At 37.3% G+C, this 17,950-nt stretch overlaps 1 protein-coding gene and 1 pseudogene across 1 annotated transcript in view; one reads left to right on the forward strand and one right to left on the reverse strand.

Annotated features, from left to right (window-relative positions):
* LOC106701423 (teneurin-1-like) overlaps positions 1-17,950 on the forward strand; it is a 349,065-nt gene that overhangs the window by 83,142 nt on the left and 247,973 nt on the right. The gene's annotated exons all lie outside the window — the stretch shown is intronic.
* LOC102276795 (DNA repair nuclease/redox regulator APEX1 pseudogene) lies at positions 11,211-12,235 on the reverse strand (annotated as a pseudogene).

Here is a 17,950-nt window from a genome sequence, read left to right on the forward strand (position 1 = left end):
ACTTTTTTGGATGTACCAGGCACTGTAATAGACACTTTAAATGAATTATCTCATTGTAGTCATCAAATATTTTGGTGTCTTCTCACAATAAATATTTATTTGGCATTCACATCACAATTCCCTGAGGGCCAGTGAAAGGAACTCTTTTTCCATGTAATTATTCAAAACACAGACTCTTTCCATCTTGTGGCTCTCATTTCCTCTGAGTCCTAGGAGTCTAGCCAGTACATGATTAAAAAGAGTGAAGATTGCAAAAGGGAGGTTTTTAGTGCCTATGCATGAAAGTGGTACTTCACCACTTTTCAGTATCATGAACCTAATCCCATGGCTATACCTAACAGTTGAGAAATAGAGTCTACCTGTGTTTTGAGGAAGAGGACAACAAAGAAATACACATCTTGGTGAGCTTCAGCAGTCTCTAGCACACTCATTTGATTTTCATGGTAACCCACTGAGGTCAGTATCATCATTGTCCTTATTTTACCAATAAAGAAAGGAGAAGTAATTTGCTCAGAGTAACACAACTAGTAATTTGGAGTTGAACTCAGTCCAACTTCAGTGGTTTGCTTTTAAACACTATGCTGTTCTTTCTGAACTAGAGATAAAAGCATTATTTCATTACTATAGTGAATGTTTAAAATGTTTAAACCATCTATCAAAAATGTTTTAGCAAATTGCTATGTTTGCATAGATCAGTTTATTTAGTGTTAATTTGTTTTGCTAAGGAAGGAAAGATGAAAAAAAGGAAAGAAGGAAGGAAATAAAGGAAGGAGAGAGACAGAGAACAAACAAGAATAACAAGCATTTGGTGAAGATTTTGGATGCTGTTTGTTGTATTCAATGTGTATTTATTAACAGAAGTTTATTCACTATCAGGGTCTTTTCTTCATTGGCATAAATTATAGAGTTACTTTGAATGTGTTTAGGGTGTAATTGTGATAACAAAGTGTATGGAGTCTTTTGTCTGCTCTCCCCTCATAACTACCTCTTCAACAAAGGAGGTTGTACTCTCCAGAAAGACAATGCAAGCTCATCTCAGAATTTAAATCCATTTGTCCACATTGACTGCAAATTGAAAGGTCAAAGACTAGGATCCTGCTTCCCATTGAACTAAGGGGTTCCTGAAGTGATCCAAGACAGGAGGAATAGAGATTCCCCCTTTCCTTTTATCTAAGTGAATATAGCACTGAATATAAATGACAATAGGCTACCACTTATCCTCTGTGTCTGGAGTGACTTGCAGCCACTTGGATTGGACTTCCTTTTCTTTGTACCACATTAAATGGTGCATTGGTTAATTTGTGCTGTGCTGTGTGCTGTGCTCAGTCGTGTCTGATTCTTTGTGACCCCACTGAAGTGGGTTGCCATTTCCTACTCCAGGGGATCTTCCCGACCCAGGATTAAACCCACATCTCCTGTGTCTTTTTCACTGGCAGGCAGATTCTTTACCACTGTGCCACAATTTGTAATATTCAACAAACATCCATTTTTTTTTTCTATTCTTGAATTATAGTTGAGAGTTGTAAAGTGTTTAATTGAAATATAGTTGATTTGCAGCATTATGTTAGTTTCAGTTGTCTATTTTAATTTCAGTTGTACAACATAGTGATTCAAAACTTTTATAAAGTATTCTCCATTTAAAGTTATTATAAAATATTGTCTATATTCCCTGTGCTGTACAATATATTCTTGTGGCTTATTTACTTCATACATAGTAATTTATACTTGTTAATCCCTTACTCTATCTTGCCTCTCCCCACTTCCCTCTTCTCACTGGTAGCAATTAATTTGTTCTCTATATCCATGAATCTATTTCTATTTTTTAAATTCATTCATTTCCTTTTTTAGATTTCAAACATAAGTGAAAACACAGTGTTTGTCTTTATCTTATTTCACTGAGCATAATACCCTCCAAGTCCATCCATGTTGTTGCAAATGGCAAAATTTCCTTCTTTTTAAATAATGAATAGTATTCCATCTTATCTGTATCTGCCACATGTACTTTATCAGTTCATCTGTTGATGGACATTTGGGTTGCTTCCATATGTTGGCTATTGTAAATAATACTGCTGTGAACATTTGGGTGCATCTATCTTTTTGAATAAGTGTTTTCCTTTTTTCCAGATATATACCCAGGAGTGGTATAGTATATATCACTATATAGTATATAGTATATATCCAGTGGTATATACCTGGATTGTATAGTAGTTCTATTTTTAGTTTTTTGAGGAACTTCCATACTGTTTTCCATAGTGGCTAGATAGATTTACATTTCTGTCTATAGTGTATGAGGGCTCCCTTTTCTCCACATCTTTGCCAGCATTTGTTATTTGTGGTCTTCTTAATGATAACCATTCTGACAGGTATGAGGTGATATCTTATTGTGATTTTGATTTACATTTCCCTGATAATTATCGATTTTGAGCATCTTTTCATGTGCCTGTTGGTCATCTGTATGTCTTCTTTTGAAAAATATCTATTCAGATATTCTGCCTATTTTTTAATCACATTGTTTATTTTTTATATTGACTTGCATGTGGTGTTAATAAACTTTAGATATCAATCCCTATCAGTCATATTATTTGCAAATGTTTTCTCCCATTCAATAGGTTGTCTTTGCATTTTGTTGATGGTTTCCTTTTCTGTGCAAAAGCTTCTAAGTTTAATTAGATCTCATTTATGCTTGCTTTTATTTCTTTTGCCTTAGGAAACAGATTCAAAAATATATTGCTGTAATTCATGTCAAAGAATGTTCTGACTATGTTCTCTTCTGGAAGTTTTATGGTTTCATTTAGGTCTGTAATCCATTTTGAGTTTATTTTTGTACATGGTGTGAGAAAATGCTCTAATTTCATTCTTCTACATGTAGCTGTCAGTTTTCCCAACACCACTTACTAAAGAGAGTGTCTTTTCCTCCACTGTATATTCTTATCTCCTTTATTGTAGATTAAGTCACCATAAGTGTGTGGGTTTATTCTGGGCTCTCTATTCTATTCCATTGATATATGTGTCCATTTTAGTGCCAGTACTATAGTGATTTGATTACTGTAGTTTTGCAATATAATCTGAGGTCAGGAAGCATGATACCTACGGCTCTTTTCTTCTTTCTCAAGATTGCTGTTTTCATATAAATTTTAGAATTATTGGTTCTAGTTCTGTGAAAAAATGCCATTGGTGTTTTGATACGGATTGAACTGGTTCCAAATAGGAAAAGGAGTACATCAAGGCTGTATATTGTCACCCTGCTTATTTAACTTATATGCAGGGTACATCATGAGAAATGCTGGACTGGAAGAAGCACATGCTGGAATCAAGATTGCCAGGAGAAATATCAATAACCTCAGATATGCAGATGACACCACCCTTATGGCAGAAAGTGAAGAGGAACTCAAAAGCCTCTTGATGAAAGTGAAAGTGGAAAGTGAAAAAGTTGGCTTAAAGCTCAACATTCAGAAAACGAAGATCATGGCATCTGGTCCCATCACTTCATGGGAAATAGATGGGGAAACAGTGTCAGACTTTATTTTTTGGGGCTCCAAAATCACTGCAGATGGTGATTGCAGCCATGAAATTAAAAGACGCTTACTCCTTGGAAGGAAAGTTATGACCAACCTAGATAGCATATTCAAAAGCAGAGACATTACTTTGCTAACAAAGGTCCATCTGGTCAAGGCTATGTTTTTTCCAGTGGTCATGTTTGGATGTGAGAGTTGGACTGTGAAGAAGGCTGAGCGCCAAAGAATTGATGCTTTTGAACTGTGGTGTTGAAGAAGACTCTTGAGAGTCCCTTGGACTGCAAGATCAGTCCTGGGTGTTCTTTGGAAGGACTGATGCTAAAGCTGAAACTCCAATACTTTGGCCACCTCATGAGAAGAGTTGACTCATTGGAAAAGACTCTGATGCTGGGAGGGATTGGGGGCAGGCGGAGAAGGGGACGACAGAGGATGAGATGGCTGGATGGCATCACCGACTCAATGCACATGAGTTTGGGTGAACTCCAGGAGTTGGTGACGGACAGGGAGGCCTGGCATGCTGCGATTCATGGGGTCGCAGAGTCGGACACGACCGACTGACTGAACTGAACAGAATTGGTTATGTAGATTGCCTTGGGTAGTATGATCGTTTTCACAATATTAATTCTTTCAATCTACATTGAGGGTTCATTTTCTTTTGATAGATGGTACAATACTATCCTAATTCTAGCTAAGTTGCACTAACAAAGTACAGAATATGAAATTCTAAGCTTCTAAAAGTTATTTTCCTACCATTCAGATGGTATGTTTCTTAAAATGCCAACATATCTCAAACATCTTATTTCAGTCTTCTTGAAGCACAAGAAGGAAGTATTTCTCTAGCAAAGCTGTTCTCCTACCATATTAAGTGAAATTTCTCCAATACTATAATAGTTCTGGTAGCTTTTGAAGGTGGAGGGAGATAAACTGTTTAGACAGTGTGTGAAAGAGCTTAAATGTTTCCTTCCTATATTAAGGAGAGTAGCACACTGAGTTAGTTTCATCTTAAAATAAATTTATGTTCTGTGGTTGTTGGTAAAGAGATAAGGAAGTACACTGGACTGACCTGTTCCGTTATTAAAAGCTAAGTCCAGATTGTTGCCTGTGCTTATATATGTGGTCAAATGAGAGTTCATAGATAATGACATTACAACATTAGGCTTTCATCTGGTGCTGTTGATAGTAACAATAATATGGATTAGGCCTGTCTTACGAGTTCTGAAGCACTCTATAATCTGAGAAAACATTGAAGTCAGACTGATAGAACTGAATTAGAGATGTGTGGGTATTAAAATACTCCATCCAACCCATTTCCACATGTACCATCTGTTGTTTCCAGATGTACTGCTTCCTAGAGGCGGTATTCATGGGCATGGTATTATAACAACAACAAATCGGCATTCCTAGTTCTGAGAACTAATTCCCAGAAATACAAGTTTTCATTGGCTGCACTTCAGGGAATTAGACTCCTCTGTGACTAGGGACATGCCATTACAACCATGGTAATGGAAATAGACCAATTCAGAGCTTATAAGGCATTAGGGAGCCTTCAAGTTGGGAGCAGTACAAAGTTTCTCTTATGTGTCTGTAACTCAAGGTAAGTTGAGCAACACTTATTAATGCTCCCCCCCTTGGTGATTAGATATGCCTAGCTCATTGTAGATAATGTGTCAGAAGTATCTCTTCTATGTTAACTTTGATAAGGAAAGTTATAAAACACTCCAAAGGTTCTAGAGTATATGCTTAAAGGCTCGTATATTGTCCAGCACCTTAATCTGGTGCTGTCTGTAAAGCAATGGGCTGTCACCTCCCTCAAGACCACTGCTTGCCTCATTAATACCACTGGAACAAATTATCACTTCACAGCCCAGAAATCTTCTATAGCAGTTGTGGTGATTGATGTAACAAGGCTAAAAAATAATGATGAAATGCATGTTCCAGAAGACAGATTCAAATGGCAGGAGCTTCAAAGGCAATTAAATGTGACACAGAAGGAGTCTTCCTGGAATAAAGTATTTTCAAATAAATGGTAAGATAAGTGTGATAATCTCCTAGACTCACATTACACATAAATTAGTTTTCAATGAATAATTATTTCTGAAGGTTTAGTGTGCAATAAAATAAAAGTTTAGAAACAGCCAGTTTGAACTATTTAAAAAATGTATTTTGGGGTTTAAAATGGGAAAAAAGCAATGCTTTGGGACTGGCATATAGGCTCATAGTCTCATAAAGGGATTCATTTATTTGTAGCCATAGTATTTGAATGACACCTTTTGATATGCTTTAAAGATTCCTGTTGGTTGGAAAGTAATCATGACTACAGATGTCAGGTTTAACTGCCTTCCTCCAAAGTGAATCAAACGATCCTTATGATGTATTGATTCTATACCACTAAGTTACTAACTGTGCTGTGAGAGGAACCTGCCTACTCAAGAGAGTGTACCTGTGCATTAGACATCAAGGTCGCCATGAAGGGGAAATTTAAGACATGTGGAAGTAATTGGAACAGCTGGGCAATGTTAAAGCACTCTGGCATCTAAAGTCTTGGAGAATGTAAACCTCAAACTGCCTTTTTGGCCCTGTAAGTGCCCTTGTTTTCTTGAAATTTGGGCATAGGACAAATAAGATGAACACTGGCTCAGATGTAGCAAGAAAGGTTATTTTTATAGGAATTCTCCACTAAAAAGTTAGTTAATCAAAGGACTGTACTTCCAAAGAGACATTTTAAATAATTTCTAAATAGTAATTTAAAAAAATCATGTTTTTGAGTTTGGGGTAAAATTATCTGGGGTTGTATTGGATACTTGTTTAAAATTATTTCTTCACTAGTCTATTATTAGCCAAACCTGATGAGGTCATTTTGTTGATTTCTTGGTGTAATCAAAGGAATACATTTATTTAAGGTAGATTATGTGTCTCTCTTACTCAGAATTATTGAGATATAAGTCAATGCAAGTCAAAAATCATTCATTGCACTTCAATAATCAGTTTGACATTTTTTTTTTTTTACAATATCTCGACCACCCTTTTTAATAACACGATTGAATTATTCAGAAATGTTTTATAATTGTACAGGTCATCATTAACAGTGTTATTTACCCTGAGTGGGAGTTTGAAGTGTCCTTTTGAAAGAAAAATTAAAGATTATTTTTACCTAGTTCTTTAAAATAAGTAATATTTTATGTCAAGACACTGGTTAATATGTAGAACACAGACAGAAATATTCACCAACTGTCAAAAGAGGCTGAGGAATTATTTCCACTTTCAGATGTCTACAATTCACTAGGTTAGACTAAGAGACATAAACATGAATCAAGTGACTTTTTATTACTTAAATGAACTTTAAAAAATTGCATTAGCCTCTTAAAAACTTTGAGTTTGGACTTAGGAAATTCTGCCTTTTACTTTCCTGGCCTGTTAATTGGTTGGAAATACTGAAAATACATAGTTATGTATCATGGATGGCAGAAAACACATATGACTAAAATGACAGCTGCTTGAAATAGAAAAACCAATAAAATGACTGTACTTTTATGACACATTTATAGGCTGGTAATAAAGCTCCTTCCTAATCTCATTCTGTCATCACAGCACCCAAGTGATTTGTGTAATAATTGTTTTATCTATCTTTTTAAACCATGGAAAAGCCAGAAGATGGACCTAATGACCCAGCGTTCCTTTTTTTATTGTTACCATCCTTCAACTGCATGCACATTCATAGTCGTTTTGAAGAAAACCCAGGATTTTTTAGTCCAATCCCAAAAGCATGTCACTAATTCTTGTGACAATTGACAAAGAATAGCTAACATGTATTTTTTTCACTAACTGCTTTTAAACAATGTTGAGAACTGGTTGCTTATATAGCATAGTTAAATTAAAACACAGAAACAAGCCATCTTAACTGAATACTTGGAACCACCCCACTCCCAATTAGTCATGTAATATTTTCAGAAAGGAAGTATACTTACATTCACTGAGTGCCTGCTCTGGGCCAAACACTGTCGTGTATGTAAACTTATTTAACAGCAATTTCACAACAACATTGTGTGGTAGTTATTTTTATCCCTATTTTTATGGAGGAAGAAACTCAACCTCAGAGATGTTAAGGAGCTTCTCCAGTGACATAACAGCTACTCCATGGCAGAGCCAATATTCAAATGTACATCTGCCTTGTTCTAACTATTACATTGCATAGCTTTTTGTGGAAAATATGTTTGATAATAATGGTTATATTGTAATACATTGGAGTAGATCTGTATAACACTATTCATCAAGATAAAGTATGTGTTTAGTTTGTTAAAGTGCTTGATTTAACATGCTGGAATAAATTAAATGCATGAGCAATATCAGAATGTACAGAATTGTGTTGATTATATTAATGCTATTTTATAAATTATAGTAATGATTTTCATATAGGAACAATCTATACAAGTATTTAATGGAAAAAATAAAGTTATTTGCACCCACGCATTCATAAAATTATGGGTTTTAAAGCTACAATTTCTGTTTTCCATAACCTCATATATAAAATAATTCACCTACCAAAATTGAAAAATGATATTGCTTCACATTTGAACTATCTGTTTCTAGGTGTAGGGACTGGAAAGATATTCAGGTGCAAATTATGCTTTAAAAAGAGAACTTAAATATATTTAATTGTATAATATACTTTTAGCTTTAGGTTGTAATACAATCAATTACTTCACTGTGATTTAATATTGACATATTTCTGCTGAAAAAAAGGCCGATGACTATGGAAAGCAATTGTATCATTCTACATGTGTAGAAATATTGCAATATAATTAAATTCCTGTTATGTTCCTACTAATCGTTTATGAATGTTTAAGCCTTTTTATTTTTTTCACTTTCAATTTAAATGATACTTTTTTTTGCAGTATTATAGAAAGAATAGGCAAAACCTAGAAATGTATTTATAAGATACAGTGACTCTATGAGAAAGTACATCAAATGAAGTTCCTATTTTTTTATGAGATGAATCAGTGCTCTGTACCTATGATAACCCTTTAATTCCATATAACCTTGTAGTTCAGGGCTTCCCAGGTGGTGCTGTGCACTGTGTTTAGTCACTCGGCTGTGTCCAACTCTTTCTGACCCTATGGACTGTAGCCCACCAGTCTACTCTGTCCATGGGGATTCTCCAGGCAAGAACACTGGAGTGGGTTGCCATGCCCTCCTCCAGGGGATCTTCCCAACCCATGGGTCGAACCAAGTCTTCCACATTGCAGGCAGATTGTTTACCGTCTGAGCCACCAAGGAAGCCCACCCCCACCCCCTCAGGTGGCATTAGTGGTAAAGAACCTGCTTGCCAGTGCAGGAGACATAAGAGATAGGGTTCTATCCCTGGGTCAGGAAAATCCCCTGGAGGAGGGCATGGCAATCCATTCGAGTATTCTTGCCTGGAGAATCCCATGGACAGAGGAGCCTGGCAGTCCATAGTGTCACAAAGAGTCAGGCACAACTGAAGTGACTTAGCATGCATGCATGACCTTGTAATTCTGTAACCTCTCTGAGTCCATAGTTTTCCTTTATTAACTGTGAAATGGGATAGTAACTACTACTCTGGGCTCCTATGATAATCGCATGATATAATATACATAAAGAGTAATGAACAGTGTTGAGCAATGAGTAGTTATCAATTTGTTATAAAATCAATTAATATTTTGCATATGATTCAATATTTTGAAATATGATTTATGAATGTTTTAAAATCTGATGCAAGACCAGAAACTATAAAACTCCTAGAGGAGAACATAGGCAAAACACTCTCTGACATACATCACAGCAGGATCCTCTATGACCCACCTCCCAGAATATTGGAAATAAAAGCAAAAATAAACAAATGGGACCTAATTAACCTTAAAAGCTTCTGCACATCAAAGGAAACTATTAGCAAGGTGAAAAGACAGCCTTCAGAATGGGAGAAAATAATTGCAAATGAAGCAACTGACAAACAACTAATCTCAAAAATATACAAGCAACTCCTACAGCTCAACTCCAGAAAAATAAATGACCCAATCAAAAAATGGGCCAAAGAACTAAATAGACATTTCTCCAAAGAAGACATACAGATGGCTAACAAACACATGAAAAGATGCTCAACATCACTCATTATCAGAGAAATGCAAATCAAAACCACTATGAGGTACCATTTCACACCAGTCAGAATGGCTGCGATCCAAAAGTCTACAAATAATAAATGCTGGAGAGGGTGTGGAGAAAAGGGAACCCTCTTACACTGTTGGTGGGAATGCAAACTAGTACAGCCACTATGGAGAACAGTGTGGAGATTCCTTAAAAAACTGGAAATAGAACTGCCTTATGATCCAGCAATCCCACTGCTGGGCATACACACTGAGGAAACCAGAAGGGAAAGAGACACATGTACCCCAATGTGCATCGCAGCACTGTTTATAATAGCCAGGACATGGAAGCAACCTAGATGTCCATCAGCAGACGAATGGATAAGAAAGCAATGGTACATATACACAATGGAGTATTACTCAGCCATTAAAAAGAATACATTTGAATCAGTTCTAATGAGGTGGATGAAACTGGAGCCTATTATACAGAGTGAAGTAAGCCAGAAGGAAAAACATAAATACAGTATACTAACGCATATATATGGAATTTAGAAGGATGGTAACGATATCCGTGTATATGACACAGCAAAAGAGACACAGATGTATAGAACAGACTTTTGGACTCTGTGGGAGAGGGAGAGGGTGGGAAGATTTGGGAGAGTGACATTGAAACATGTAGAATATCATGTAAGAAACGAGTTGCCAGTCCAGGTTCGATGCGCAATACTGGATGCTCGGGGCTGGTGCACTGGGACGACCCAGAGGGATGGTGTGGGGAGGGAGGAGGGAGGAGGGTTCAGGATGGGGAATACATGTATGCCTGTGGCGGATTCATTTTGATATTTGGCAAAACTAATACAATTATGTAAAGTTTAAAAATAAAATTAAAAAAAAAAGAAAATCTGATGCAGAATTTGATTTTTAAAATGAATGAAATCTCAATTACATTACAGCTGCTTATCAGATCCTTTTGCTAGCTTCCCCAACATTGATCAAAATGACACAGACCTCTCAAGAACATGCCTCCTTTACCATGTCTTACCCAGATTTTCCCTCTTGTGTTTCACTAGTTTCCGTCTCAAAGCAGAATGTTTTGGTATGACTGCCTGACATGACTATTTTGATGGAAGCATATTGACATAACCATATCCAAATAATCCTTTCAAATATAAAATCACTGTTTTTCCTTCCATGGGTTGTATATCATATCAGATTTTTTTTAACTATAGCTCTTTATTTTCATATGGACAGTTCAAAGGAAATATCAATAGCTTTTGTTTAATGTAAAAAAAAAAAAAAAGAAATAAAAAAAGCACCACCCCTACACAAACACCTTCCTTGAGAACTTGCTGCTAAGTCGCTTCAGTCGTGTCCAACTCTGTGTGACCCCATAGATGGCAGCCCACCAGGCTCCCTCGTCCCTGGGATTCTCCAGGCAAGAACACTGGAGTGGGTTGCCATTTCCTTCTCCAGTGCACGAAAGTGAAAAGTGAAAGTGAAGTTGCCCAGTCGTGTCCGATCTGTTATTAGAAGGCTGGGTAAAGGATTCTGTAGTTTAGAAGGGAAATACAGTGCAGATTTCTCTAGAGAGCAGTTATTAAAGAAGTTTGGGGGTAAGAAGTTTAAAGCTAGCTTGGTGAGCTTATTTCCCAGGCTCAATGTGATTTGGGAGAGGTGTCATAGGGCTAGGTATAGGGTATTGGGACAGTGGTCACTGCCCAGAGCCTTGGAATGGATTTTGCTGTCACACAATGCAGGCAACAGAGACTGAGATAACTAAAAATAATCAAGGCACCAACCAATGTTTTAGGATTGTGCGTTCATCATATTGGTCCAAAAGGTGTAAGCGTAGGCTGTGTTGGGGTAGAGGTGCTGGAAACTGTCACTGAGTGGCACAGCCTGCAGCAGTTTCCCGAAGCCCTGCTGCTCTTGTGGAGTGAAGCCAGCATTCTTTTTATTTCCCTTTGGGTTGCGAAGGGCAATTTCTTCATGAGCCACGTTGAGGTCCCCACATAGCACAAGGGGCTTGCAGGATGCCAAACCCTTCAGGAATTTGCAAAAGGCTTTATCCCAGTGCTGGCGGTACTTCAGGTGTACCAGACCTCCTCCTGCATTAGGCACATAGGCTGTCACCAGCACAAATGCATCATCTTCAGCCACAATCACTCGGCCTTCCTGATCATGTTCTTCCTCACCAATGCCATAGGAGACTTTGAGCGGGCACTGATGGGAGAGGAGGCCCACACCACTGTACCCCTCCTTGTCTGAAGGAGCTGACCAGTACTGATGGGGTAACCCAGACAGCTCTTGAAGTTCAACTGGTTCAAATGTTCTCTGAACATTTGGTCTCTTGGAGGCACAGGATATCTGGGGCTTCTTCTTTACCCAATCTAAACATTTCTTCTTAATCCAGGTTTGAAGCCCATCCACATTCCACGAGCAGAACCTGAGTGTGGCTGATTTGCCACTGGGTGAGGTTTTCTGATCTGGGGGTCTTCATACAGAACTGCGTCCTCTCCTGCTGCCTCTTTTTCACTCCTGTCTTACTCTTCTTGGCCTCTGGCTTGGTCTTGGGCTCTTCCCCGTCTTCGACCACCACTCCCTTTGTCCTGTTTCAGGCATCACTGTAATGAACGCCCTTCTGCTCCAGTTCCACATCGCCCAGCAAAGCAGTATTTTGATCACATTGCTTGCTTCAGTCCCTGTCTGGCTCCTCCTTAACCCAGCACAAAGAATCTGAATCAGGTATTCTTGAACCTAGTTGTCTACCACCCAGACTGCATGGTTCTTTCTCTCCCAGTTTTACTCATATTTAAACTGTTGGATTTTTTTTCATTGAAATGTATTGCTTTTATAGTCATAAAAAAGAGAACTATTTTTTAAATGCATACAATTGAGTTAGCCTCTGAGGGGACGGGTGATTTTTGTCTTCTAAAATCATCATTATAAGAGTGCATAATGTATGTGTATCACTGTGGAAACTGTTAGAAGAATTATTCTCATCCATAATCCCCAGTGTCTTATGGGGTTAGCAAAATCAAGAAACTTACCAAAAACAAATAGCCATTTAAAAACCATTTTCTACTGGAAAACAGGACAAATTCTATGATAACAAGGCTAAGTCTGTATATCACTAGAGATTAAGTATGACCATTATAACTGTAAGAGATCATATAATTTGAAATGGTGGCCAGCAAACAAAATGAATTATGACTGATACTCCTTTGTGAGAAAAGCATGTGTGATAAGCATGTGGCTCCTAGTTTTATGTCATGTGGATGCCAGATGGTGCCTAAGGCCAACCTCATCTTTTACTCTATTTCCGAGCTTCTTGTCATCTCATACACTCTGGGATATAGATCAGGGATGGGGTGAGGCTCAAAGATAGGCTGAGGATGACTGCTTTACATAAGCCGAATATTTAATAATTTTGTTGCTTAGACCTTGTCACATTATTAAAATATAATGTACCCTCTTCCTTTCTTTTTAGTATACTTGTCTCCTCTCTCTACCAAAATATCGAGTGTTAGATGGTTGTGCTACAGATTGGGATTTTGTGTCTGTATGTGTATATGTTGGTGAGTAGGGATGGAGTAGAGAATGATGTATGCAGTTGGTATAAGATGCTGAGACTCATTTTCCATGATTTTTTAGGAAAAATTTTGATTCCCTGTGTCTGTGAAATAATAGAGAATATTAAAATGTGCTTTCAAACTAAAAATTAATCTCTATTCAAAGAGAATTTCTTGGAAAATGCAGTGGAAAGGCCAGAACATTGGGAAGAGATACAGAGATTTGGAGAGATATTCGTGTTAAAAAAAAAAGGGGGGGCCCTTTTTTTGCAAGCAGCCTGCCTGACTTTAGTTATATAGTAATAGACAAAGATTTGAGTGAGTAGAATGACAATAGGAAATATTAATATGTATACATATATATAACTGAATCACTCTGCTGTACACCTGAAACTAACACAACACTGTAAATCAATACTTAAATACTTTAATAAAAAGAAAAGAAAATACCAGTATGAAACAGGCTCTACTTTATAAGGCCACGTTGGTCTGGCATATCCCATACAACAGGCAGACGTTCAGATAGTGTCAATGATTAAGCATTTGATGAGGATCTATGAGCAGTGTGTTTTTATAACATAATGGATGCAGGCATTTTTATTCCTGTCTTTGATGGCTTTCAATCTAGAGGGGACCATATGACATACAACTCATTGTAAAGAAGAAAAAATGTTTTAATATTGCTTAGACTGATATTTAAATAGTGTTAATTCATAGAACTCATATAATCTGGATCAATCCAAAAAAGTTCTCTGAACTAAATGAACCTTAAGATAAAATTTCTAGGAAAGAATTTTGTTACTGTTACTTTTGAATCAGACTTATTAAAGACTGCTCAAGGAACTCTGCAATCTGTATTAGCTTCTAAGCCCAGAGAGGAAGATTGCTGTCATAAAAAAAAGTTTAAGAACAGAGACTGTTGGAGGCTTTGGTTGGGTTTAGTACATGCTGCTTTATGGTAGCAGTATTTCATCAACTGGTACTATAAAGACTATTACACAGTACTCACACAATTAGAAGATAGCAACCATTCATTTCCATTTTGATCATCTTCAGTTTTTCTAGGATATTTGTAACTTATAGGATAGCCTAATTAAATTTAGTCCCTTGAATCACAAGGAATTCTAGATTATTTCCTTTTTAATTCTGGGAGAATTTAAGCCATCTGTTGCCTTGAAGCAGAGAGATTTAGCAATCAGGCACAGCAGTAAGAAGATATTTGTCTAGGGATGCTATTAATTAACAAACTTGGAAAGCATTCTGCATTTCTTACCTTAAAGTCAAAGGACCCCTAACAAATACATTGGACACTTAGATGATCAAACTTGTCTTGGATCAGATGCTCTTTATGTTCTGCTTTGGATATACAGAATAAAATGTGAATGGAATGTATTAGATCCATTACCATAAAAAGAAAAAGGTACTAAGTGACAAAACTGTTGATTCTGAGATACCAAATAAGGGTGCATTTATAAAACCTGAATATTTCTAAATAAATATGATGATATTTTCACATTATCCTTTTTCACTTAAAAGTAACTCTCCTGGCATTTCATCTAATGAAGTACTAAATTTAAATTGGAAAATTTGTGCAACAAATTTTGAGGAAACTGAAAGACATTTTTTGTTTCTTCTTAAATCAACTTTATTTAGGTGTAATTACATACAATAAAATTCACCCATTTTAAGTACATACATTAGTGACTTTTGACAAATACATAACCCATAAAAATCACCACCACTATTCAAGTCTTAGGATGTTTCCATAACCCCTTAAGATAGATTTTTTTTTTTTGCCCATTCCTGGTTAATTCTGCCCTATCCCCAATCTCATTGATCTGGGAATCATTGATCAGTTTTCTATCACCATAGATTAAATTTGCCTTTTCTAGAATTTCATGTTAGTGAAATTGTATAGTATTTCAGTTCAGTTCAGTAGCCCAGTCATGTCTGACTCTTTGTGACCCCATGGACTGCAGCATACCAGGCTTCCCTGTCCATCACCAACTCCCGGAGCTTGCTCAAACTCATGTCCATTGAGTCGGTGATGCCATCCAACCATCTCATACTCTGTCATCCCTTTCTCTTCCTGCCTTCAATCTTTCTCAGCATCAGGGTCTTTTCCAATGAGTCAGTTCTTTGCATCAGGTGACCAAAGTATTGGAGTTTCAGCTTCCGCATCAGTCCTTCCAATGAATATTCAGGAATGATTTCCTTTAGGATGGACTGGTTGGGTCTCCTTGCAGTCCAAGGGACTCTCAAGAGTCTTCTCCAACACCACAGTTCAAAAGCATCATTTACTCTTCTGTATATGACTTCTTTCACTTAGAATGAGGTTTCTGGAGAGTTTGCTTTGAAGGATAATTGACAAATTAAAAATTCTGTATATTGAAGGTGTACACGTTGATGTTTTGATATATGCCTGCACTGTGAAATAGCACAGTCTATTTATTTAACATATTTACCACCTCACAAAGTTGCCATTTTCCCTGTTATTCCTTCCTTTGTTCCTTCCACCCTCCCTCTCACTTTGCCTCCCTCCCTCCCTTTCCTTCATTCCTTTCTGTGAGAATACTTAAGATCTTTCCTTTAAGCAAATTTCAAGTATTCAATAGAGTAGCTATGCGCTTCCCAGGTGGCTCAGATGGTAAAGAATCTGCCTGTAATGCGGGAGACCCAGGTTTGATCCCTGGGTTGGGAAGATCCCCTGGAGAACGGAATGGCAACCCACTCCACTCTTCTTGCCTGGAGTATCCCCATGGACAGAGGTGCCTACAGTCCATGGGGTCGCAAAGAGTCAGACACCTCTGAGTGACTTAAGCACAGCACAGAACAGGAGTGTAGACATCTCTTTGAGATCCGGATTTCTCTTCTTTGGATTTATACCCAGAAGTAGGATTGCCAGATCATAAAGTAGTTCTATTTTAATATTTTGAGGAACCTTCATGCTATCTTCAAAAATGGTTGTGCCAATTTACATTCCTAGCAACAGAGTCCCAGGGTTCTGTTAGTTCTCTCTGTGTCCTCATCAGTACTTATCCCTTGCCGTTTTTGCTAATAAGAAGTATGAGGTGGTATCTTACTGTGATTTAGCTTCAGATTTCCCTGCTGATTAGTGACACTAAGCACTTTTTCATGTAACTGTCAGCCATTTGTATGTCTTCTTTGGAGAAGTGTTTATACTCAAATTTTTTTTTTCCAGTCAGACATTTTTTGCTATTCAATTGTGTGAGTTATATATATAATGTTAGATATAAATTTTATGTATTTACATATATAAGTCTTCCCTGTTGGCTAAGTCAGTAAAGAGTCTGCCTGCAATGTGGGAGATCTGGTTTCAATCCCTGAGTCAGAAAAACCCCCTGGAGAAAGGAATGGCAACCAACTCCAATATTCTTGCCTGGAGAATTCTGTGGACAGAGGAGCCTGGTGGGCTGTAGTCCATGGGGTCGCAAAGAGTTGGACAAGACTTAGTGATTAATGCTTTCACTTTTCATATATATATATATAATTTATATGTTAAATATACATTTTATATATTTACATGTAAATATATGTAGGATACTAACCTCTTATCAAATAGATGGTTTGCAAATACCTTCTCCCATTCCATAGGTTGTTTTTTCATTTTGTTGAATTTCTGTCCTCAAGTGCTTCCAGGGTACATAAATAAGAATATCCAGTCTAGGCTTTAACATCAAGCATACTAGAATTGGAGTCCCAGCTCTTCTATTTACCACCTTTTTACTTGTGCAAATTCTTTTACTACCCTAAACCATTACTTTATGGTGAATTTATTATTATTGCTAGGATTGAATGAGATTTTATACATATACATATATATATATCTATAAAGTGCTTTTACAATAATGAACTGCCACATAGATATTTCCCACAAATGTTGGTCCCTTTCTTCTTCTGTCCCTCTAAGAATTGACTTTATTCTTTAATACATTTCTGTACATCCCATCCATGAAAGTGAAAGTGAAGTCACTCAGTCATGTCCAACTCTTTGCGACCCTGTGGACTGCAGCCTAACAGACTTCTCCATCCATGTGATTTTCCAGGCAAGAATACTGGGGGTTGCCCAGTATTCTGGGGGTTGCCATTTCCTTCTCCAGGAAATTTTCCCGACTCAGGGATTAAACCCAGGTCTCCCACATTGTAGGCAGATGCTTTACCATCTAAGCCACCAGGGAAGTCCAGGGAAGATCCCATCCATGGGAATCTCCTAAAAATACCTTTTGGACCATGGTATACCCTGCCACACAGTGTCCAATGGCGCCTTATTATCTACTGGGTGAAGTCCAAACTTCAAATTCAAAATTCACGGTCCTCTACAATCTGAACCCAGCTGTTTCCTTCCTGCCACTACATGAATATTTCACTCAAGTTCAATTAGTAGACACCAGGGTTTCTTCAGTCTGTCAGAGGGCTTGTTTAAGAGTAGGGAGGTTTGGTCTTATAGGGGTGGATGGTGTGTGATGATGGAAGTACTGATAGCATTTCAGAGAGGAGATGACAGGATTGAGAAAAAAATTGTCTTTTTCATTCTGCTCCCTTTTCCCATTAAAATATCCTTCAATGAAGTGTGCCCAGGTTATCTCAGCTAGGAAATGTTTCTTTAAAAGACCAGTTACTGCACATCAGCTCTGTGTAAGATATTACCTTAGTAACGAGGACCAAAGTGACCTGAGAGTTCATCACAAATAGGAAACAGACTTGAAAACAGATAATTTTTTAAAAATGTAATATGATATAGTAC

This window comes from Bos mutus, chromosome X (genome assembly GCF_027580195.1).
Source record: "Bos mutus isolate GX-2022 chromosome X, NWIPB_WYAK_1.1, whole genome shotgun sequence".
NCBI lineage: Eukaryota > Metazoa > Chordata > Mammalia > Artiodactyla > Bovidae > Bos > Bos mutus.